General features: G+C 39.9%; 1 long non-coding RNA gene across 1 annotated transcript in view; it reads left to right on the top strand.

Moving 5' to 3' along the window:
- Positions 1–26,290, top strand: part of LOC310723396 — a 388,685-nt gene that overhangs the window by 240,627 nt on the left and 121,768 nt on the right. Inside the window, exon 2 of the long non-coding RNA XR_014532671.1 lies at positions 6,925–6,977. This is a non-coding gene — a long non-coding RNA (uncharacterized lncRNA). The remainder of the gene's footprint in view (positions 1–6,924; positions 6,978–26,290) is intronic.

Here is a 26,290-nt window from a genome sequence, read left to right as displayed (position 1 = left end):
GCCCTGATTTAAACTCAAGACCTTTGGATCCAAAGTAATGGGTTTGTGCGAGGGAAAATTTGCATGAACAGATTGAAAAAAAAAAAATCTATTCAGTTCTTGACATGATGATTTGATGTAGACCCAACAAGAACTCTAGTACTACTTGCTACTAATTTATATGCTTCAAAAACCTGTAAAGTATAATTCAGATGGATAGGAAGCAAGTTTGACCTTTCATCCTTTCAATAGTTACTGAGATGATTTCATTCATGTCCTACAAACCTTAAATTGCTTTTTTGAAAAATCTTTTGCACGTTTTGAATCGCAGATGAACGAACGGACAAAGATAAAACAAAGGCATTTAAGAGCTCTGAGTAAAAAGCAAAAGCAAAAACATGAGCATTTCAAAATTAGCTTTATGAGCCAAGTATACCGGGGGAGTGGTGGCTCCAGCGGTTAAGGCGCTGTGTTACTGATCGGAAGGTCGGAGGTTCAAGCCCCGGTATCGCCAAGCTGCCACTCTTGGGCCCTTGAGCAAGGCCCTTAACCCTCTATGCCCCAGGGGACCCTTACGAGAAAAATAAATCAAGGACCGTGACGTCGGAGCGACGTAGGGCCGCCTTCCCGTGGGCTCACCACCTGCAGGAGGGACCGTAAGGGACCGGTGCTGAGAGGATTGGGCAGCAGTCGAAGGCGGACCCGAATTACGGATAAGCGGGAGAAGATGAATGAATGAATGAGCCAAGTATACCTGAACATACAAGGAATTTGTTTCCTGTTACAGAAAGTTGTATTATTCTGTAGTGCAGGGGTTTTCCAGTTAGTTAAGGAAACGCATGGGTATAATGTTGCATAAAGTCGTGGAGATAGAAAAAGCGTTGTCAGTGGCGGGCCATGCATTTTACACCTATACTATCAATGGTGTCCTACCTGATCCAATCCACTTCTTAATACCATCATTATGATGCCATGTCTATAGAATCAATCAATATTAGCGAGAGCAGTAAAACAAAGCTCTGCATCACAGACAGGAACCTCATACAGCGAAAATGTGCTTTTAATAAAGCAAGATACCCAATAAACCCAATTTAACAAATTTTCTTTCACTGTAGCCACAGCTGCATTGCCAGGATACATCATCTCTACTGTAGTAGAAGCATCGATATCAACCTCATAAAATGACCCCGGGTTTTCCCTGCATTTATCCAGTGCATTACGGTTTTCCTCAGGATTTTAAATTAAGGCAAATTGTGTGTTTTTGTCTAAATTCTACAGGAAAGAAAATAAAAAAGTATAAATGGTTCCTCAAAAAGCTTAACATTGTTTTGAACTGTTTTGGTCGATGTCCAGCTTTTTTTTTTTTTAAGTCCATCTTGTAAATGTCCTTGTAAGTGTATCTGTGACCGAATCAATTTCTGAATGAATGGAAAAAAACAAAAAAACAGCTATTAAATCCAAATGAATATGTTTGAGCTTGTGACCAAATCGCAGTCTGATTGGTTAAAGCAACAGCTTCAAGCAACAGGGAGTTTAGGCTAAAAAAAGTACAGTATAGATTGGGGTTAATGAAGGGGGGAGGGTTCAGGAAAAAGCTGTTTTGGAGTCTATGAGTCCTTATTTGGATGATTATGTTTTTTTAAATAAAATGTTCCCATATTCTTCACCAGCTAGTCACCAAAAGCTTTTATGTTATAAGAACAGTATCGGATGCACTGAATTCTCTTGCATTTGCAGTCAAAACTGGAGTTATTTTTGTGCTGGGATTCAAAACACACACACACACACACACACACACACACACACACACACACACACACACACACACACACACACACACAGACACACACATATATAGTCTCTCATATTCACAGCACACGGCAAGCTGGAAGCCTGGGAGTAACATCAAAAAACTAATGCAGTCTCAGATATACATTTCCTTATGATATTATACAGACCAACACACACTCACACGCACACACACACACAATGAATCAAAAGTTGGTGAGCATGTAAGGTCAAATTATTTTTCTCAGCAGGCATAAGAAAAGATGAATGAACAACAGCAAAAAAAAAAAAAGGGTTTCAGTTAGGAGTCTGCGCTTTTGTTCTGCAGACTTGAAACAAAGCAGAACCTCTGAACCTGCACTAATGAGCATCATGACTATGCTGCATTCACCGAAACTTTTCCAAATTTAATGAATATTCTGCACACCAGTTTTAATTTCTTTTTGCTATTTGGAAGGAAGGACAGAAGGACAAACTCCAGGAGGCTAAAACAAGTAATACATTTTGTAAGCCAAGCATCCAGCTTTAATATGGTTTAATAATAATGCAAAATTAGACATGCATGTGGGTAAAGCAAATGTTCCTGAGAGATATACGGTATCTCGCAAAAGTAAGTGCACCCCCTTACATTGCAGAAATCATTTTATTATGTTCTCAAGGGATTATAAAATAAAACTTGTATATATTTTAGAGTAGTCAATGAGCAGCTTTTATATCAGTACAGATTTACTGAAAATAAATCAACATACAGCCATTATTGTCTAAATAACTGCCAACAAAAGTGAGTACACTCTAAGTGATAACAGCTGTATGTCGTGTAACTATGCAAAGCCACATGTCCTATTTATCATGTTCATGTTTTCGTTTGCATGACAGAACCATACAAATTTGTGTATCTTGAATTCAAATCAATTAGTATCTTGTAAAGCAGTGGTCCCCAACCGTTTTTTGTGTGTTTTTGCGGTTTAATGTCGGACAATTTTTTCACGGACCGGCCTTTAAGGTGTGGTGGATAAATACAAGAAAATAAAATGATATTTTCTAAATAAAATAATAAAGGTGAATCCACTGTGTTAGTGTTTGTTAATTTTTGCTCGCTTGGGGGTTTGAATTTAGCGGTAATGTATTATGTGTTAGCGGCCAGAACAGCACCTTTAAGAAGGTAGCGGATGGAGGTAAGACATGTGACCGAGGCATCATGACCTGCATCAAGAGTGAGTCATAGACAGATGTGGAGGAGAGAATCCGGTAAATATCCCAAATAAACCATCGTTTAGAATCAGATAATAAATAAAACGGAAATAATGTAAGTTATGTATTCTTTCTGTGCGGCCCGGTACCAATTGACCTACGGACCGGTGCCAGTCTGCGGCCCGGGGGTTGGGGACCACTGTTGTAAAGGGAAGCCTCTTCTAAATCTGGCTCACAAGAAAGCTCACAAACAGTTTGCTGAAGACAACTTGTCAAAGAGCATGAATTTGTTTGGCTCAGATGGTGTGCAGTATGTGTGGTGATGCCCTGGTGAGGAGAACCAAGAATATTGTGCCTTGCCTACAATTAAGCATGGTGGTGGTAGCATCATGGTCTGAGGCTGCATGAGGTCTGCTGGTCCTGGGGAGCAGCAGTTTATTAGGGTAATTGTGGATTTCAACTGCCTTGCTAAGGAAGCTAAGTTGAGTGGAGTCTCCAGACCAGAACCCTATTAATCAACCTGTGGGACATCCTTAAGTGGAAAGTGGAGAAGCACTATGTGTTTAACATCAAGCAGCTTCATGATGCCATTATGGAGGTGTGGAAGAGGATCCCAGCAACAACCTGTGCATCTCTGGTGAAGTCCATGCCCAGGAAAAAAGCAGTGCTAGAGAACAATGTTGCCTACACTAAATATTGACTCTTTGGACACATTTTTGACATGTTCACTCAGGGTGTACTCAGGACTGTTAATCTGTACTGATATACAAGCTGCACATTGACTTCTCTAATAACTTCTCTTTTTGGAGGCCATTCTGTGCAGCTGGGGACGCTTTCTCATCAACGCCTTGGGTGGTTCCATGAAAGAACGGGAGCTTTGAGGATGGATTTGGACTGTAGTTAATGTCAACAGTCTGCTACACTGACTCAGGACTACAGTTTGCTTCTGACTACCATCACTGCACCCCGCAACATTGTATATTTGCAATAAATGGATATTTGTTGCAAAACAGATAAGGATGGGTTCCCTCTTGAGTCTTGTTCCTTTTAAGGTTTCTTCCTTATGCCATCTCGGGGAGTTTTTCCTTGCCACGAATCGGCTCGTTCATCAGGGAAAAACTTACACTTATAAAGAACATAATCATTTTTATCACCACATTATCTGTGTAAAGCTGCTTTGAGACAATGTTTATTGTTAAAAGCGCTATACAAAAAGAGAATACATTAAACTGATTTGAATTATATATATATATATATCCAAGTTTAATTTCTGTAGTATTGTCCCTTGAGAAGATATAATAAAATGGTTGCTGAAATGTGAGGGGGTACTCACTTTTGTGAGATACTGTACCTGGATATGGATTTATACATACAATTTTACAGTATATTATTCAATATTACTCAAAATGAACAGATAATGTTCTAACCACTATACCTTCGAAACAAGGAGGCACTCCAAGGAGTCTAGGAACAGCAGTACATATGACCAGTCAACCAACCAGACAACTGGGGGGTAAAATCAGAGCAACTCTAAACTATTAGGCACACCCCCACGTGAAATACATAAAATCAGTCAGAGAATTAATGGCTTGAAAGCCACATGTCTCATGTGATTATATTTCAAATGTAATAAAGTAATAATAAAAATAATATAAAAAATAAGATTTCTGCAAAACATTTCTGAGACTATGTCTGGTCCTTTTCTTCCTCCCCATGTTTGAGGAACACACCTGTTAGATTCCTGTGGTCATTCATATTGGTCATACATACACATATGCTAGTAAATTGTTATGACAATAGAAAGCAGAATAGGAATCAATTTGCATACAAGTGGTTAGATATCTGCATGCTATTTTCAATAGTTACAAGCTAGCATAAAACATTTTCATTAGGAGGTTTTAATAGATGTTAGCTGTTCTTAATGGAACAAAAAACAAGTTTCCTTAGTGTTTGTAAAATCTAGAAATGCATATGGATGAATATAATTAACCGAACAAGTCAGATTAAAAAAAAAAAAAACTTCCAGTATCGGCCATTCCCAGTTCAGCTTTAAAATATTTCCCACATTGTCTTGCCCACTTTTTACACAGCAGCCATCTTTCCCCATCTATAACCACATAGACTACAATATTGCATCCCTTCAACTTTGGGCTTGTACTTGGAAATACAGGGTGGTGCAGGGAAACGGGACATTTTGGAACTGGGAGAACCCTGGGGCCTCATTCGAACCTCGTTTAGAATGAATATCTTTATTTATTACTTTATCATTTTATTTTACTATATTATTGTAAACTTATTATACTTTTATAAAAACCAACATACCATCACAGATTCCTTGTACATGTAACCCATGATACTTGGCAATAAACGTCATTTTGATTCTGATTAACCAGACAGGATTAAGACTATCAGATACTACCTAAAATACACATGAATCCAACCAATCACTTCTTTACTTTCAAACTACTGCTCATGCAAAATCAGGATAGAATGATCTACTCTCTTCCACATACACCATTGGCTAGTAAAGCTGTGTTTGACAGGACCCAGAATGCCCCTCCCACCTACACAGCATGGCCAAATTTACTTGGAATCCTGGCCATGGACATATAATATTTTTTTAGATTTTTCTTCTAGATTTGGGATCGAGAAAGAAATTTGATCATAATTTAAAGTATGATTTCAAACACAAATGTAATCCTATACATTTTAGAAGTGAAGGATTTTATTCTTGTAAAATATCTGCCAGAAGTGAAGCAAATCATATAATCAAGCAGAAAAGCAACTGGGAAACATACCTTCCATAACAGAAGCTTTCTCCAGCTCCAGTCTGGGTCTGATGAAAACCATGTAATATACGTTTGCAACACACACATGTATTGCACTTTTCTTATCTCTCTAAAGACCTGATTTTGCACTTGTGCTGTTGTGGATGGTGCAGATGTGGATGTTTCAAACATCCCAAAACACTGAATGCTGAGGGAGTTATTCATGTTGCAGTCCATCATTTCATGGGTACTGTAGATCAGTGGTCTACAACCTTGTGTATGTTCTCGTTACATATTAAGCCATGCGATGTGATACGATTTATCCCTATTACAACGCGATTTAATGCAATACGATGCGAAGGGGAAAAAATGATGTTGTACAATTCAATATGGTGCAGATAGTTTCATTTTAAATCTTTGGTTCAGACAGGCAGCAAATCATCAATTTTAACACCTTTATAGTGCGAATTTTTTTTTAAAAAAAACCAGATGTTCATTTCCTTTTCTGTCTCCAGGAAGATGCAGCTCTACCTCTGCCATGTTCATTTCTATTCTATATCCACATATTCTATCTGACTCTCAGGACATACTAGTGTTGTGATACGTCATATTTGCGTAGCAGCAGTGGTGCTGAGAGAAAGTGCTTGAGAAGCAGTTTAGCGAGGAGAAATCAATCTACAATTTTTTGGACACATATAATAATACAACTATAGTGTTGTATCTAATAATACAACTTTTAATAATGCATTGTGATGTAAATTGCAATTTATATGTATATAAATGTATATATATATTATATGTGTATAGTAAAATAATAGAGAAGAGAATATGGTTGCAAAAATGGAACTAGACTTTTAGAGGGAATCATAAAACTAGAAATGGAATAAGGAGTATAATATACATGTACCAGCATTTTCCAGGGAGGCAGATGAAGTGCAGCTGACCAATGTGTGCAATTGTAATGTGCACCAAATGAGCTAAAGCTTGTGGGTACCGGCCCTGGTGAAAAGCGGTAGCTCAGTGGTTAAGAGTCTGAGTTACTGATTGGAAGGACAGAGGTTCAAGCCCCCAGTATTGACAAGCTGCCACTCTTGGGTTCCCTTGAGCAAGGCGTTTAACCCACTGTATTCCAAGGGCGCTGTATCATGACTAATGCTGTAGCTAGATTGCACTAGATTTTGGGATGGTTTTTGTGGAGATTTGTGCCTCATTCAACCACAAGGGTGTTAGTAAAGTCAGGTACTGATGTAGGTGAGGTGAGGAGGTCTGGGGTGCAGGCAGCATTCACATTCATCCCAAAGGTGTTCAATAGGGTTGGAGCTTTATAGCAGGAGATCTTAAAGTCCAACACATGTAAAGCATATAATAACTGAGCTGGCTTTGTGCACAGGGTTATTGTGCTCATGTTGGAACAGGGAGAATGTTATATTATTGATCCAAATACATTCTATACAACAATTTAGTGGGAAACCACATTTGAAGGGAAATGCCAGGCATCCTGATAAATTTGGCTTCATTGTTTTGCAAAAGAAGCAGGTAAAAGTACTGAATGTTGTCCATATGAGTCTGATTGTGAACATTTAGTGTTGCTCAAAACCACAGAATTAGTCCTAACACAGCTGTTCCTACAATTCATTTACTTCGAGCTCTAATCTAGCACATATTAAATTTGGTTACAATTCTCAGTCATATACTGATGCCGTGCATCATCACACAACCCCTCCATGAAACATTAAAACATAACGGAAACCATTTCATCAAGTGGTTCATGGTGAATTCCTTTAGTTGGCTCTAAAAACAGTAAAACGGTGATGTCTAAGATATATGAGCAAAAATTCCAACCGAAAGTTGATTCGCTCGAAATAAAAATAAAAATAAAAAAAGAGGCACTAGATAACATAAGCTCCCATGAAATATGGATACTGCAGGGAAGGCTGGTAGAAACAGTCTAGCTGGCCTTCCCTAGATAAGTTTTTTTGGCATATCGGTTTAATTTGCTGTGAGGAATGTCCTAGAGCAGATTATATGTGGATTTTTTGTGCAAATGAGTGCACTGGATTTGTTAAACATTGAGTTTGTTAAAATTCATAAAGTTATGTATTAACAATCCTTGGTTTGTCGTAAAAAAACATTTTTCATGCTGATATATTTTTGCATTATAATGCTGAGGAAGACCTAAAGAGCAAGGCAGATGGATGCAAATACAGAAAAGCTGTAATTGAGTGAAAAAATGCTCAGAAGGAGCAAAGAACCAGAACAAAGTGCCTAGGAAAATGCGAGGCGAGGTCATTCTGCATGTCTCTCTGTGTCCAGTTTGAAATAGAGTAATTTTAAGGTTACAGTTACCTTGTGCAAATATGCTTTATATTTCTGAATCTTGCAATCTTAAAAATTGGCCTTTGTGTCTCTTTCTGCAACTCTCCCTGGTATACCCTAGGACAGCATATAGCAGGGTGAAGAATCTCTCCGATTGCAGAAGCAGACATTTGGAACTCAAAACAAACAGTATGCAAAACAAATACTTAACACAAGCTTAACTTGATGCTTCCACAAAAAAAAAAAAAAAAGAGCAAATGCATAAGGTTGTGACTAATGAGTAAAACAAAACAATCTAAAAAAAAAAAATGAGATACTAAAAGAGGAAATTAAATTTGTATGTGTGAGGGTGTGAGGGTGACCTCTGCTGGCCCGGAGGGGTAGCTTCCAAAGTGGTCATGACCAGCAACTTTTTTTTTTGTGTGGAAAATGACTACCTAATTTGCTACCTACTTTGTTGAAAGTATTTTGCTGAAAATAAATAAATAGCTCAGCTATTCTTTCTGTTTAAGCACTGTTCCAACTTAAAAGGGAAAGCATCACTCTCTTAACAGAGGTTTAGCTGAGTTACAATTAGAAAGAAGTTTAATTTGCTGAATAACAAACACTGAAAGAAAAAAGACAGAATGAATGTTCATTGAACATCTCGTCCGGTTCATTTATTTATCCATTTATTCCCTTTTTTTCCCTGTAATCAATCAAGCAAGCACTTAATAATCAATAATCTCCCAATTAATCAATAGACCTTCTAACAAACAATCATCCAATCAAGTAACTTGTCAATCAGCCAATCAACCAACCAATCAATTAACAAATTAAATCAATCAATCAATCAATCAATCAATCAATCAATCAATCATTTAACTAATGAATTAATAAATGACAAAACAATAATTTAATTAACCAACCAGTTAATCAATCTATCTATCTATCTATCTATCTATCTATCTATCTATCTATCTATCTATCTATCTATCTATCTATCTATCTATCTATCTATCTATAAATCAGCCAATCATTCAATAAATTGTATGCTTAATCTACCATTTAATTAATCAGTCAATCAATTAGTTTTAATGTACTGTATGAATTATGTAAAAATGCACCTAATATCTATAATACAGTAAATAACAACAAACAGCTGCCAAAAAGATAGATTAGAAAAGATTGGATTAGATTTTATAAAATTTGTCATTGCACAAATTACGGTACAAAGCAACGGATTACAGTTAGCATCCGAAAAGAAGTGGATTGTAGCAATTCATAGAATGTTTATTTTATCAATTCATAGCTACATGCAATTATGCCTTTATTATAGTAACATATAAAAATACTATGTTAGCTGAATACTTCATTTTTTTATCCAGACCAGGGATGCACACACTTTTTCAGCATGTGTGCTATTTATAAAATGACCAAGGCAAACTGATGTACCTACTATAAAAATGTATAAATAAATATCTATTTTTTAATATCATACAATCTACCCACACTACCTTTGCGATCGATGTATTGGACACCCCCTGATCTAGACAAACACAGTGATTTATATTTAAGACACTTTCTCATTGCCTCACCCTCGAACTCCATTTCCTGTTTTTTTTTTTATTCTTCTCTTTGTGCCTGACTCTATTTATCTCTTTATTTGACTATTCAAAGCTCAGCCTCGGTGGAACAGTCTCAGTGTCTCTTTGTGATGTGTTATTTCAGTGACATCACTCAGCTCTTCAATGTATTCGTTTCTCTGGCTCTTACTTCGACATGGCTACCGCTGTCAGCTCGAACCGGAAAAAGAAAGCGATTCGGATTCCAGACATCAGATAGTGGGCTGAGTGTGAGTGATGGGAGGGCAGGTCTGGCTGTGCAATGGCATTCAACAGTAAAAAAAAAGAACAGGATGAGACATCAATGCCAGTCACATGAACAGCCACATCTGTGACAATAGAGAACACTTGCTGATTTAAAAATCAGGAACACCTAAAGGGCAGATCCATTTGAGTTTCTTGCATGTAGGAAAGAATAAAAGACGTTCTCATACAGAGTATTTTATCACGTTTTGTACGTAAAAGTACCTTGAAAGGCACTTCACCATATTTTACCACAGGTAGCTTTACACAACTACATCTTGTTTTCTCCCCTGTCAGGCATCCTAAAGGGCATTTCATGTTTTCGTTCATTCTCTTCATTTATCCTGTTTTCTCATGGGTAGTTATGCACTTGAAGGCAATTCATTGTGCTTTATCACACACAAAGGTGCCCTTGAGGGCACTTTATCATGTCTTCTCACAAGTTTCTTTTTATTTACATGTATTGGCACACTAAGGCAACTTTAACATGCTTTCTCATATGTTAAACCACTCTGATGGTTGCTTTCACCAAATTGGAACTTATATCATGTTTTCTCCACTGCATCCTAAAGGGCACTTCATTGTTTCTTTCGTTTCCCATTCAGGAACTTTATCCTGTTTATTCATAGGTAGAGATGCTCCAAAGAGCAATTCATTGTGATTTATCACACATGAAGGTTCCCTTGAGAGCACTTCATCATGTCTTCTCACATGTAATGGTAAACTAGTGAGAGGTGGGCAAAAAGAGAAATTGGGAGCACCTATAGGGCAGTTTCATTTACGTTTCTTGCATGTAGAAAGGAATAAAAGACTTTTGCCAGGAAGGATACCCTAGAGAGCATTTTATTATCTTGTGCTTAGGAGTACCCTTGAAGGCACACCACCATGTTTTCCTGTAGGAAGTTCTACCCAAGTAGGAACTCATTCATTCATTCATTCATTTTCTCCCGCTTATCCGTAATTCGGGTTGCGGGGGCAGCAGTCTAAGCAGGCCCCCGCCTTCGACTGCTGCCCAATCCTCACAGCACTGTCCCTTACGGTCCCTCCTGCAGGTGGTGAGCCCACGGGAAGGTGGCCCCACGTCACTCCGACGTCACGGACCTTGATATTTCCCGCGTAAGGGACCCCCAGAGCATAGAGGGTTAAGGGCCTTGCTCAAGGGCCCAAGAGTGGCAGCTTGCCGATACGGGGGCTTGAACCCCAGACCTTCCGATCGGCAACCCAGCGCCTTAACCGCTGGAGCCACCACTCCCCCCCCAAGTAGGAACTAAATCTTATTTTCTCCATTATCTTCTTTCATCTTTCCTTTTCTAATCCTGTTTTCTCGTGTGTAGATACACTAAAGGTCAATTTGCTGCGATTTATTGCACATGAAGGCACCCTTTAAGGCACCCTAGAGGGCACTTTATCATGTTTTCTCACATGTAGAGGCAGCCTTAAAGGTATTTCATCATGTTCTCCCACAGGTTGCTTTACCGGAGTAGGAACTACATGTTGTTTTCTCCACGGTAAGTAATCCTAATGGGCATTTTGCGTTTTCTTTCATCCCTACATTCAGGAAACTTATCCTGTTTTCTCATTAGTAAAGACACTCAAAAGAGCAATTCATTATGATTTATCGCACATGAAGGCACCCTTGAGGGCACTTCATCATGTTTTGTAATGTAATGGTACATCAAAGGCAACTTTATAATGTAGAAGCAGTATTGAAGGCACTTAATCACGTTTTCATACATTTAATGGTACACTAGGGGGCACTTTAGCATGTTTTACCCTTTAATTGTTTAGATGAGGTAATTGCAAGTAGCCCTGTTCTGTTTTCACTTGGAAATAATGGAATTTTGGATGGGTGGGTCTTCTCCAGGTTCAATCTATATATATATATATATATATATATATATATATATATATATATATATAAAGCTCAAATACCACTGATTGACTTACTCACTCCCAAAAAACCACTGAACGGATTGCAATGAAATTTGGAACATACCTTCCTCTTGGGTCTTAGGTGCTCACTAAGAAAGGGTTTTGAAAAATTCGCCCTGGATCGCGGCTAACTCGTGATATATATATAAAGCTCAAATACCACTGACTGACTCATTCACTCATCACGAAATCTCAAAAACCACTGCACGGATTGCAATGAAATTTGGAACATACCTTCCTCCTGGGTCTTAGGTGCTCACTAAGAAAGGGTTTTAAAAAATTCGCCCTGGATCTAACTCGCTAACTGGCGAAAAACGTGATTTCTCACGCATTGTAAACTCTTCGAAATAACAGTACGGATCCTCATGAAACTTACTACATTGTTTCTTATTAGATGTTAGATGCCCGATAAAAATTAATTTAAAGTAGTTTGCCCTGTATCGGTACTACAAAGGGGTAGTACGTTATTTGTTGACGTTACGTTCTGATCTCTGATCATCCAGTCCTGCTCAGTGCTTACTGCTTATTGCCATATTGCTTAGCGTTCTGCCTTCTGTAGCGAAGCACGGGTACTTTCAGCTAGTTATTGATAAACCTTTAGGGGGTAATTAATGATCTTTAATTAATTATTTTTTCACAATCAATTAAAGCTGCTTTCGGACAAAGTTCGCTGTTAAAATCTATACAAATTAAACTAAATTGAAATAAGCATAAGCATAAAACAAGGAGCTTCAACATCCCATGGAGGTGTTTTTACCCTGAGAGCCTGCGCCTGGCATGTACCAGAGTCATTACTTTCTACAAAGATGATTTTTCCTCGGAGAAAGATATCGACTTGCTGATCCAATACATACTGCATTTCTAAATAAAAAAAATTAAGTCTGAGATAATTGTAAGGTTATTCTCACTTAGAGTTTAGTGATCTCTCTCTCTCTCTCTCTCTCTTCTCTCTCTCTCTCTCTCTCTCTCTCTCTCTCTCTCTCTCTCTCATTTAATTATATTTTGCTCTCTTTGTCTCTCTTATCTATTATTTATTTTTAATCCCTCTCTCTCTCTCTCTCTCTCTCTCTCTCTCTCTCTCTCTCTCTCTCTCTCTCTCTCTCCTCTCCCTCTCACTCTCTTTCTATATTGTATTTATCTATTGCTCTCTCTAATAATTATTTATTGTTTTTCTCTCTCTCTCTCTCTCTCTCTCTCTCTCTCTCTCTCTCTCTCTCTCTCTCTCTCTCTCTCTCTCCCTCTCCCTCTCACTCTCTTTCTATATTGTATTTATCTATTGCTCTCTCTAATAATTATTTATTGTTTTTCTCTCTCTCTCTCTCTCTCTCTCTCTCTCTCTCTCTCTCTCTCTCTCTCTCTCTCTCTGTGTGTTTGAGCAGCATGATATCTCAGAGTGCGAGGCTGTGTGAAAGTTTGACTTGTGGGTGGTGTGTGAGTTTAGAGAGGTGTGTTTTAGAGGTTGGGACACGGTGCGCGGGTGGTGTGTGTGTGTGTGTGTGTGTGTGTGTGTGTGTGTGTAGAGGAGTGTGTGTTAGTGATTGGGAGACTGTGCTTGTGTGTGTGTGAGTGTAAGTGTAGAGGAGTGTGTGTTAGCGATTTGGAGACTGTCTGTTTGTGTGTGTGTGCATGTGCTTGTGTGTGTGTGTGTGTAAGTGTAGAGGAGTGTGTGTGTTAGCGGTTGGGACACGGTGTGCGGGTGGTGTGTGTGTGAGTGTAGAGGAGTGTGTGTTAGCGGTTGGGACACGGTGTGTGGGTGGTGTGTGTGAGTGTAGAGGAGTGTGTGTTAGTGGTTGAGACCCAGTGTACAGGTGGTGTGTGTGTGAGTGTAGAGGAGTGTGTGTTAGCGGTTGGGATACGGTGTATGGGTGGTGTGTGTGAGTGTAGAGGAGTGTGTGTTAGCGATTGGGACATGGTGTGTGGGTGGTGTGTGTGAGTGTAGAGGAGTGTGTGTTAGCGGTTGGGACATGGTGTGTGGGTGGTGTGTGTGAGCGTAGAGGAGTGTGTGTTAGCGGTTGGGACACGGTGCGCAGGTGGTGTGTGTGTGTGTGTGTGTGTGTGTGTAGAGGAGTGTGTGTTAGCGATTGGGAGACTGTGTGTGTGTGTGTGCATGTGCTTGTGTGTGTGTGAGTGTAAGTGTAGAGGAGTGTGTGTTAGCGGTTGGGACACGGTGTGTGGGTGGTGTGTGTGAGTGTAAAGGAGTGTGTGTTAGCGGTTGCGACACGGTGTGCGGGTGGTGTGTGTGTGTGTGAGTGTAGAGGAGTGTGTGTTAGTGGTTGGGACACGGCGTGTGGGTGGTGTGTGTGTGAGTGTAAAGGAGTGTGTGTTAGCGGTTGGGACACGGTGTGCGGGTGGTGTGTGTGTGAGTGTAGAGGAGTGTGTGTTAGCGGTTGGGACACGGTGTGCGGGTGGTGTGTGTGTGTGTGTGAGTGTAGAGGAGTGTGTGTTAGTGGTTGGGACACGGTGTGTGGGTGGTGTGTGTCTGAGTGTAAAGGAGTGTGTGTTAGCGGTTGGGACACGGTGTGTGGGTGGTGTGTGTGTGAGTGTAAAGGAGTGTGTGTTAGCGGTTGGGACACGGTGTGCGGGTGGTGTGTGTGTGTGTGTGAGTGTAGAGGAGTGTGTGTTAGTGGTTGGGACACGGTGTGCGGGTGGTGTGTGTGTGTGTGTGTGTGTGAGTGTAGAGGAGTGTGTGTTAGCGGTTGGGACACGGTGTGTGGGTGGTGTGTGTGAGTGTAGAGGAGTGTGTGTTAGTGCTTGAGACACAGTGTACAGGTGGTGTGTGTGTGAGTGTAGAGGAGTGTGTGTTAGCGGTTGGGACACGGTATGCAGGTGGTGTGTGTGTGTGTGTGTTAGCGGTTGGGACACGGTGTGCGGGTGGTGTGTGTGTGAGTGTAGAGGAGTGTGTGTTAGCGGTTGGGATACGGTGTATGGGTGGTGTGTGTGAGAGTAGAGGAGTGTGTGTTAGCGGTTGGGATACGGTGTATGGGTGGTGTGTGTGAGTGTAGAGGAGTGTGTGTTAGTGGTTGGGATACGGTGTATGGGTGGTGTGTGTGAGTGTAGAGGAGTGTGTGTTAGTGGTTGGGATACGGTGTATGGGTGATGTGTGGGAGTGTAGAGGAGTGTGTGTTAGTGGTTGAGACACAGTGTACAGGTGGTGTGTGTGTGTGAGTGTAGAGGAGTGTGTGTTAGCGGTTGGGACATGGTGTGCGGGTGGTGTGTGTGTGTGTGAGTGTAGAGGAGTGTGTGTTAGCGGTTGGGATACGGTGTGTGGGTGGTGTGTGTGTGTGTGTGTGAGTGTAGAGGAGTGTGTGTTAGCGGTTGGGACACGGTGTATGGGTGGTATGTGTGAGTGTAGAGGAGTGTGTGTTAGCGGTTGGGACACGGTGTGCGGGTGGTGTGTGTGTGGGTCCAGAGGAGTGTGTGTTAGCGATTGCGACACAGTGTGCAGGTGATGTGTGTGTGTGTGTGTGTGTGTGAGTGTAGGGGAGTGTGTGTTAGCGCTTGGGAACATTGTCTCTGTCTCCTGAATGAACAGAGCTATTGTGTGTTTTTTTTTTTTTTAACAGTCCTGATAAAGTGATTAAACCAGAAAGGAATTGTTGTTAATAGTGAGTGTATACTGGTTTCTCCCCTCACTTGATGAACTAAATGTGTTTTTTAAGTTTAGGATTTTCGTTTCCACTTATGCTAAAATTAAATGTGGTCAGATAGGTGTGTCCTGAAAGACAGAGTGACCCCGGTGTTTCCAAGCGACCAGGGCAAGATGCAGCTGAGCCTGCTGATTCAGTGTTCAACCAAAAGTCTCAGGAGGAACTGCTAAATGTTGTTTATAGTGCTGAAGACATAAAAGAGTTTTTAAGAACCAACAAGTGGCAGAAACAAATTGAAGAAAAAAATTGAAGAGTTTTTTGCAGACCACAAACAGTTTGTTCATGATATCAAGCATTTTAGAAGAGAAGGCATTTTTATCAAACAAAGACATTTTCAGACTAAAGAAACTTATAACGAGGGTCAAAATGGAGAACTCGGATGAAGACTGATAAAGTATGTGGTGTGTTTTACTTTGAGTTTTTTATGTTTTTTTTGTTTTATTTTCACTGCTTTTTAATGAACGTGATCCAAGTTATAAATTTTTATATAAATTAAACAAGGGAACACGGAAAAAGAGTAAAGCTATATGAGCTCATTATGCAAAACATATAGATGTTGTTATTCTGCAGAAAACCTACAGCGACATCAGTAACACTGCAGATTGACTGAAGGAGTGGAATGGGTTGGTAATTTTTTTTTTTTTTATCTGTGTGTACGATTCTCACCAGTGCAGTGGAGAGAATTAGTTTTTTAGACAAATTCAACAAGGTTATTTTAACCTGCAGCGCTGTAAAGGTTAAAATTTTGGAAGGTGATTGTAATTGTACAGCAGAAAATATAGATAGGAACCATGTAGAACCTCATGCAGCTTCCTGGAATAGGTACAGTGCACCAGTAAAAAGCACATCAAACCTAGGAGTACCTACCGGCATTTTAACACCACCACTTTAGAAGATGCTAATTTTTGAGAGTCTTGAATTTTTTTATGGAATTGTTTTAAACTAGAGAAGGCAGCTTTTAACTCCTTACAGCAGTGGTGGGATGTAACAGAAGGACAAATTAAAGTACAACAAAGCAGATCATTCATTTTGTGGAAGGTGCTGGAAAACTTTGGTTTCAACCCTGGTTTCATAGCCATTATTAACGTGTTGTACAGTGAAATGAATTGTGTTCTGAAGTTTAATGGTGGTTTATGTGCCCCTTTTTTAGAGTGTACAGAGGGATAAGACAAGGCTGTTCACTGTTAGGAATGCTGTACACTCTAGCAATTGAACGTTAACCTAGCAATACATTAATACGCTTCAATATGCTTTGGGAACGGCTTTGCGTGACCCAGATTTGAACCATGTGTGTAATCAGTCCAACAGAAACGCACATGCCGTGGAGACGGCGCTAGCTTCGAAAGTAATAATAATAATAATAATAATAATAATAATAACAATAATAATAAGTTTAATTTATATAGCGCCTTTCCCAAGCTCAAGGACGCATTACAAGGTACAATATTTCAGTATATCAAGACAGATGAAATATAATGAACATACATAAACGTATTCGTCGGACATTTCCCCAGGACGAAGGATCACATGCAGCTGCATGAGTTAATAGCAGAGACAACATAGACATAAAAACATACAGGACAAGAGATAGAACACTACATAGTACATGAAACATACACCACATTTCAGAAAAATGAAGGACTCCTAACACATATGCATTGACTGATAGTGGAGGTTGAAAAGGTGAGTCTTAAGCCTTGATTTAAATTCAGTCAAAGTGGTAATGGTTCTGAGTGCAATGGGTAAGGAGTTCCATAGTATTGGAGCAATGACAGAAAAGGATCTGCCACCCGCAGAGGATAGACAGTATCTAGGTACACTAAGAAGTTCAGAATTTGAAGACCGGAGTGATCGTGAAGGAACATAGGATGAGAGAAGATCGGAAAGATAGTGAGGGGAAAGAGCATTTAGTGCCTTATAAGTGAGGAGTATGATTTTATATTTGTTGCGAGATGAGACTGGCAGCCAGTGAAGATCAAATAATATTGGGGTAAGTGAAGGAAGGGCTTGCATGGATGCAAGGAGTGTGGCACCAAAACACAGCATCTTGTTCCCTTGGGAATTCAGGGTTACATATGTAACCCAGAGACCGTCAGTACACTTTGGGAATGAGTGTACAATACCGCCAGACTGACCATTTCCTGTCTAGTGTGGATGGGCACAGATGGGTCGAAGGACATAGGGGCCAGGAGTGGCACTAATGTCAAGGCTATAAGACCTGACAATGGTCAGAGGGGTAGACCAGCCCGCAGCATTGCAAATGTTTTGGAGCGGCATTAGAGGCCGGCACACTTTGAGTTGAGTGAGCTCTGACCCCGAACAAATTTACTTTGCAACATAGAACCTCTTAATGGAGGCAGCTTTGGATTGGAGAATGGTCTCTACAACCTCGGCTGAAAGACCAGTGTTCCCTCAGGACCCCTCAGGGGCCACAGCCACAGCCTCCACAGCTCGGGGCATGGGTGAAGCAAAGTGCCCCCTGCTATAGAGAGAAGATCCCGTTTGTGGGGAATCTCACCACCATACAGCCTCATGAGAGCGGCGTGGGGGCAAGGGAAGGGTTCTCTGACCATGGCAGCACGTATGGGACTATCATTGCTAACCAGCTGCAACATCGCTGAAGGTCTTCATTAACAGCAGAGGAGCATGTTCAGATGAAGGACTATAAAATTGGCGGGACAGGTCCTGCAGAAGAGGAGCCCTTTCCCCAGCTGAACATTGCTCCTGACCCCTACAGGAGTCAAGAGAATTATAGAACTTTGGGACAGTGAGAGGGAAGCTGCTCTACAGGGCCTGTTTAAAGGTTTTAAATAAGAAGAAACTGCGTGTGAGGGTGGACCCTCAGTGGAGGAATGTTCTAGGTTTTATTAATGATATTAAACCTGTTTCATTAAATCTGTTCACAGAGAGAAATAGTTTTTCATGCTTTTATACACCTCTTCAGGTTACAGTCACTGTTTGTGCTTTTAAAATGTATCTTAAGTTCTTTTAATGTGACTTCAGTGTTTTATTATTGGTTTTAAATATGTCTAGAGAAAAGGGTATATGTGTGAAATGATTAATTTTATCTTTGGTCAAGCCAAAACGACAATATACTTAAGCAGAAAGAACAAAGTGACACAAAATGCTGACTGTGCTGCAAACAGAATATTCTCCAGACTAATTAAATCAAGGATTCTGGTTCATTTCAATTTTGTATAAGAGTATTTTGGACCTAAAGAAGTTTGAGGCTGTGTAGTGTTCGAGAGAAGCTCTGTGTTCTGTAGTAGAAGAAGAATTGCACTTTGCCCCAGTACTAGGCTAAATGGTCAGCCCACCCCCCCCCACAACCTTTGACTCTCATGTTTGATTTTATTAATATCTACTTATCTTTTTAATTTATTTATTTAATTAATAAACAAACAAACCTTATACCGTCTGGCCTTTAACATGGTTTGTGTCAAATTAAAGATTGTAAAAGTTAAAAAAGTCTCACTCTCTCTATTTGTATCTTATTTATCTAATTAATCTTTAATATTGAACCTATATCTCATTTGTTTCTCCCCATGTCTCTCGCTCTCTCTCTCTCTCTCTCTCTCTCTCTCTCTCTCTGTCTCTCTCTCTCTCTCTCTCTCTCTCTCTCTCTCTCTCTCTCTCTCTCTCTTCTCTCATTTAAATATACATTGCTCTCTCTCTCTCTCTCTCTCTCTCTCTCTCTCTCTCTCTCTCTCATTTAAATATACATTGCTCTCTCTCTCTCTCTCTCTCTCTCTCTCTCTCTCTCTCTCTCTCTCTAATTTAAATATACATTGCTCTCTCTCTCTCTCTCTCTCTCTCTCTCTCTCTCTCTCTCTCTCTCTCTAATTTAAATATACATTGCTCTCTCTCTCTCTCTCTCTCTCTCTCTCTCTCTCTCTCTCTAATTTAAATATACATTGCTCTCTCTCTCTCGCTCTCTCTCTCTCTCTCTCTCTCTAATTTAAATATACATTGCTCTCTCTCTCTCTCTCTCTCTCTCTCTCTCTCTCTCTCTCTCTCTCTCTCTCTCTAATTTAAATATACATTGCTCTCTCTCTCTCGCTCTCTCTCTCTCGCTCTCTCTCTCTCTCTCTCTCTCTCTCATTTAAATATACATTGCTCTCTCTCTCTCTCTGTCTCTCTCTCTCTCTCTCTCTCTCTCTCTCTCTCTCTCTCTCTCTAATTTAAATATACATTGCGCGCTCTCTCTCTCTCTCTCTCTCTCTCTCTCTCTAATTTAAATATACATTGCGCTCTCTCTCTCTCTCTCTTTCTCCTACTCACTCTCTTTCTTAATTACCTATTGTACTCTTCCACCCCCCCCCCCCCGATAATTACCTTTTCTCTTTCTTTCTCAGGTGTATAGTGCTCCTCTTTCTCTGAGTTCAGCTGCAATTTAACATTTCAGTTCTCTCCTCGCACTCCGTTCAGTCACGACTCTTCATGCTGACTTAATAAATTGAATGTTAGAGAGAGAGAGTAAAGCGTCTCAGCTCCGGACTGCAGCTCTGACAGAAATGTAGTTGCGAATCACATACTCTCAACTTATTTATAAGGAAATAACAGAAGGACACCACATAAAACCCACTTATCACCCACATAAAAAAAACTATAAATATCAGTACGTTTTTTCTGACAAATTTTGAAGAACAGAGAAGTGTATTATTATATAAGGGTTGTATATTATTATTATATTTTATGGTTGATCAGAAGGCATTTTTTTTTCTTTTGTTACCTTCAAGAAAATAAGAAAGAAATAGTCATAGACTCTGTAATATTTACATCTCAGGCATAACATTATCACATAACAATGACAGGTGAAGTGAAGAACACTGCTGATCTCTTTATCATGGCACCTGTTATTGGTTGGATTTATTTATTAGGCAGCAAGTGAACATTTTCTCCTCAGACTTGTGTTATAAGCAGAAAAAACGCCAAATTAGGGCCAAATTGAACACTGGGTCAGAGCATCTCCAAAACTGCAGCTCTTGTGGGGTTTCCCGGTCTGCAGTGGTCAGGGTCATGTGCAGCCAAAACTCATTGATTCATGTGAGAAGCAAAGGCCATCCTATGTGATCTGATCCAACAGACGATCTCCTGTAGCTCAAATTGCTAAAGAAGTTAATGCTATTAATGCTGAATGGGTCAAAAATGTTTTGGCACAAAACTGTGACCAAAACAATATTAGGCAGGTGGTCATAATATTAAGTTTGATTTTTTTTCTTCTTTCGGCTGCTCCCATTAGGGGGCGCCACAGCTTATCATCCATCTCCATACCCCCCTGTCTTCTACATCTGCCTCTTTCACACCAACTACCTGCATGTCTTCCCTCACCACATCCATAAAACTCCTCCTTCGTCTTCCTCTTTTCCTCCTTCCTGGTGGCTCCATCCTCAGCATTCTTCTACAGATATACCCCATGTCCCTTCTCTGCACATGTCCAAACCATCTCAATCGGGTCTCTCTCACTTTGTCCCCTACATGCGCTGTCCCTCTAATAAACGTATTACTAATCCTGTCCATCGTCGTCACTCCCAACAAAAATCTCAGCATCATCTACCAAAAAATCTGTACCAGCACACTTCTTCTCCATTTCAAAGGCATCTTCTCACTTTCCAGACTCTTGCTAAACAATCGGGTTGAAAACAACACTGCCATCTCTCCTAAACATCTCCATGCTTCTACATGCCACCTGGTCCAACAACTTTCCACTCTTTATTCTCTCAATTGCTGTTCTCACTTCCTCCTTACTAATCCTGCTTTACAATCTCCACACCATCCATCCTTCTCTCTCTCTCTCTCTCTCTCTCTCTCTCTCTCTCTCTTTCTCTCTCTCTCTATCATTTCCCTCATTTATCAGCTGTTTAAAATACTCCCTCCATCTTCTCAACACACTCTCCTTACTAGTCAACACATTTCCATCTCCATCCTTTATTGCTCTAACTTGTAGTACATCCTTCCCAGCTCGGTCCCTCTGCCTGGCCAATCAGTACAAATCCTTTTCTCCTTCCTCAGTGTCCAACTTCTTCTACAGCTCCTTATATGCCTTTTCCTTCATCCCTCTTTACCTGCTGCCGCATCTCCTTGTTCTCCTGCCTACTTTTCTCATCACTCTGTCGATCCCAATTCTGTTTCTCCATTATGCTTTCCTGCACTTCCTCATTCCACCACCACGTCTCTTTGTCTTCTTTTCTATTTCCAGATGTTACACCAAGTACCTTTCTCTCTGTCTCTCTCATCACTCCTGCAGTAGCTCCACAATCATCCAGCACCTCTTCACCACCACCGAGCCTCTGTCTGACCTCTTCCCTGAATCTCACACTACACTCTCCCTCCTTCAGTTTCCACCATCTTATTCTTCTTTCAGTCTTCACTCTCCTCCTCTACTTCTTTACCTCCAAAACCATCCTAGAGACCACCATCCGATGCTGTCTAGCTACACTGTCCCCTGCCAACACCTTACAGACTCCAATCTCCTTCGGGTTGCATCTTTTTGTTTAAGAAATCACACCTTACATCAAGAACGCTCAAAATTTTGAAGGAATCAACAATAAAAAAAAAAAACGAATAACATTGTCATAGAAAATACATTAAAATCATTTCTATCTACATTCCGGAGGAAAGAGGAAAGTGCTGAGAGACGCTTTCACTCAGTCAGCCTTGAGATGCAGACGGGCTTCTCGTCGCGACCCTATCTCTTTGTGTGTGTGTGTGTGTGTGTGTGTGTATGTGAGTGGAAAAAAAAATAAAACATGCCTGAAGCAGCAGACGGCACGAAGCCTAGAGAATAGATATTATTTTAGAGATAAGTGTGATAGAGCGAGACATGGAATCGATTCACGGGGGTTCTCAGTATTATTGACGTTCTACAAACTGAATTAATCAATCAAAATAGAGCTTAGGGAGGACTTTGGAGTCCTTTATTCTGTTTAATTCAATCGCATTTAAATAGATTTTGTCGTATTTGGAAAATAAGGCAAACTTATACTTATACAAACTGGTTGCAAATTTAGATTCTGTTTACTAGTTTATGTCATCATAATTATTCATGCATAATAATTCAATTCATTTCTTTTTTATTTGTAGAGCGCTTTTAACAATGGACTTTGCCTCAAAGCAGATTTACAGAGATAAAGACTATAATGGAATGAATACGTTTATTTTTCTTTAATTGTAAGTTTATCCATAATGAGAAACCTTGAGAGGAACCACACTCAAAAGGGATCTCATTCTCATCTGGGTGACACCAAGAGTGTGATTATTAATCATTAAAACATTACAAACACTGCTGGGCCTTTTTAGCAATGGGGTTAATGTTATTGTCCCACTTCAGGTCCTGAGAGATGGTGGTACCCAACAACTTGAATGACTCCACTGTTGTTACAGTGCTGTTCATGATGGTGATTGTGGGGAGTGCTGGGGGATTTCTCCTAAAGTCCACGATCATCTCCACTGTTTTGAGTGTGTTGAGCTGTCAGAAGGTGGTGATTGGAAGGAGGGACCCAAAAGCAGGATACAACAGGGGTAAGATGAATTTTTTTTTTGATGAATAAAGAGGCAGGGGTAAACATAACAGATCCGAAAAAACAGTCCAAAAATCCCAAAACCAGCAAATAGTAGAATGCATGGAAAACCAAAAATCTATATCCAAATTTGATTTGAATCCTGTCCAAAAATACAAAAGCCAGAAAAACGGAGCACAGCAGAGAGATCCAGAATCAGCAATTAAAAACAGTCCAAAATTTAGGCACAACAATTGTGCAATAAAGGGCAGATCAAAAACACAAACCAAAAACAGTCAAGAGTCCAAACCAGAGCAGAGGCAGAACAGAGCAGGGGTCAGGAACAGGAACAGGGGTACTCTCAGGGGCAAGCAAACCGGTGAGATAATCTGGTACTGAGCTTAATGTCTTGTTGTCCTTAAATACCGGGTGTCAAGAAGGCAAGAAACTGCTTCATGCCGTTAACCCAAAAGGTCCTGTCATGAGCACCATTATTACTATATTACTCCCTTATTACTATAGTAAAATAGCAATAATGGAGCGCCATTATCTGCAACATATTCCTCCTACAACAACATCTGACAAGTGAAAATCTTTTCTTTCTATATTTGAGTCTTACAGAGTTAAGAGGTGGCAGCTGAATGGAATTTGATCTCAACCTTATGATTACAAGTCCAAAGACTTAATCGCTCTCTAATCGTGCTCTCTCAAATACAGCTGATCTGCAATAAACTCATTTACCTATTCATAAGTATGCTCGCACGTCCCCTGCTGTCATGTCCATCATCAGGCTCTCTTTAACATTTTCACCCTCTGTCTTCTCTCTGATTTCAATCCCATGAGTCTCTAATCTCTTTTAAGCAGCTGTCAGCATCATGGCAGAGGTCAGTTTCCTCTCTTTCTGACACAAAACACACTTTTTTATTTTTACACTTATGAAGGTGACAAAGCTCGTTCGTCTGTCTCATCCGAGACTGCAATTCATTTCAGGTTAAAGCTGCGGGAAGTGTCCTGCTGAATGCCGGCTTTATGAGTGTGGAGGTGTTTTTTGCTTCTCGTCTCTTTTTCTGTGGCTCTGCTTGACACTTCTTTTCTTACAATTAAGAATAATTAAAGCGAAGTATATTAATGAAAATGTCATTACAATAAAGTGATGCGTGATCAAGTTCTTTTTTTTTTTATCTGCCATGCTAAACTCAATTTTCTGCTAGATCTAATCTGTTCTCCTGGCTGTTTAAAGAATTTGCTTTGATTAAATTAACTTTAATTAACAAGAATACTTGTCAAAAAGTATATATATATATATATATATATATATATATATATATATATATATATATATATATATATATATATATATATATATTTATATATATATATATAAATATATATTGTGTTTTGTCCGTGCTTTTCTACTCTTCTAGACTAGACTTCTAATATGGAATAGTCTTCCTGACAGTTGGAATAGTCTTCCTGACAGTGTTCGGGGCTCAGACACACTCTCCCAGTTTAAGTGCAGATAAAAAACATATATTTTTAGCAAAGCCTACACATAACACACATCACATCATAACCTTGTGCTCCAGAACATCTGATCACATGCACATTATCAACTTGTGCTGTTAATATCATGAACAGCAGCTACGCTAATTCCTCTCCACTGCTTCTCTTTCGCTCCCCATCCCGAGGCTTCCTAAGGTTTGGCCAGCTCCAGTCACCTCCCACCTCGTGAAGATTATGGACCTTTGAAGAAGTAGATGCCGAACTCGCAAACATCCCGAACCATCTAGAGACGTACCAGTGCCAATGGGTTCCCACTACTACTACTAGTTTTGACATTGGACCTCCTGGAGTGTTTCAAGGCTCTGGCATGGAGAAGCTGATGCTGGATCTGTGATGATCCCAAAAATGTTGAGCTCAGTAGCTCCTAGTTTTATAATCATAAAGACTGTATAAGACTGTAGAAAGAACATGATCTATAATCACACACTTCAGTGCTCAAGTTAGTTCTTACTCTTCAGTGTTCTGTATTGTTGAAAGATTTATTATCAAACTCTTGATGTCACCCAAATGAGGATTGGTTCCCCTTTTGAGTCTGGTTCCTCTCAAGGTTTCTTCCTCATTAAATCTAAGGGAGTTTTTTCTTGCCACAGTCGCCACGGCTGCTCATCAGGGATAAATACACACCATTCACCTTCACTGTTGATTTGTGTAAAGCTGCTTTATGACAATGTCTGTTGTGAAAAGCGCTATAGAAATAAACTTGACTTGACTTGACTTGATTTGATTTGATTTGACTTGACTTTTGTTTGTCTGATTTTCTTTCTATACAGAAACACACAGGCTGGTCAACACTTTTAAATTTAAAGCTTTTGCAATGCAGAAACAAAGGCTTTCCCAACATGATCATACACCATCATCATACAAGAAAATAATATTTAATTGAAAGTATAGACACCTTCCTGAAAACATACTCCATTACAGTCAGTGGTGAACAGTAACAAAGTAAATGTAATTTGTTACTGTACTTAACTAGTTCTTTTTTCACGTATCTGTATTTTACTGCAGTATTTCTGAAACAATAGAGTACATAAAAATCCAGCAAACTCTGGTAATCCTATGGAAAGGTTGAATCCGTGGAATACACAATATCCTGGGAATGATAGTAATCCAAGCGAAATGTAGCACGAGTAGTCCGTGAATGTTCTCCAGCCTAAACTGTAGAACGGACAGTGACATGAAGGAGAGCGGAGCTTAAGTAGGGAGGTGAGCTGATGAGTGCCAGGTGAGGGTATTCAGTATGATGGTGAGCTGCTTGAATTGATAGGTGTGTCTGGGGAAGGTGTGGCTGGTGGATCCCTTACAATTTCCATTTGGGGAGACTTTTATTTCAACTTCACAACATTTCAAAGTCAAATATTTAACTTTTTACCCAACTACATTTAACAAAATGAGTGGTTACTTTTTATTTATGAGTAAAAAAAAAACTGGACAAACATGCAGCAAGCCACCAATCAGAGTCGAGCGCACGCTCTGTTTTAAACCTGTTTTGATTGCTGCTAGGCAGTGGTGGATTTAGGTGACATCTTCATCATGGGGCATTCAGGCAAAAACAAAATTGTCTTTGTTTTGTTTTTTTTTGTTTGTTTGTTTTATTTACTGCTGATTTGCATCGTTGCATCAATGGTGAATGAAGCTGTTGGGACTCCAGAGTGAAAGTGTACACCTGGAGAAGTTCCCACACTCGTGCACTCAGAACGGAGAGGCGGGGTATCAGTAAGAAGAGCTGAACCCGAATTAAAATTATGAATGACAAAAAAGGT

Source organism: Silurus aristotelis, assembly GCF_946808225.1.
Source record: "Silurus aristotelis genome assembly, chromosome: 3".
NCBI lineage: Eukaryota > Metazoa > Chordata > Actinopteri > Siluriformes > Siluridae > Silurus > Silurus aristotelis.
This window is presented reverse-complemented; position numbering and strand designations above follow the sequence as displayed.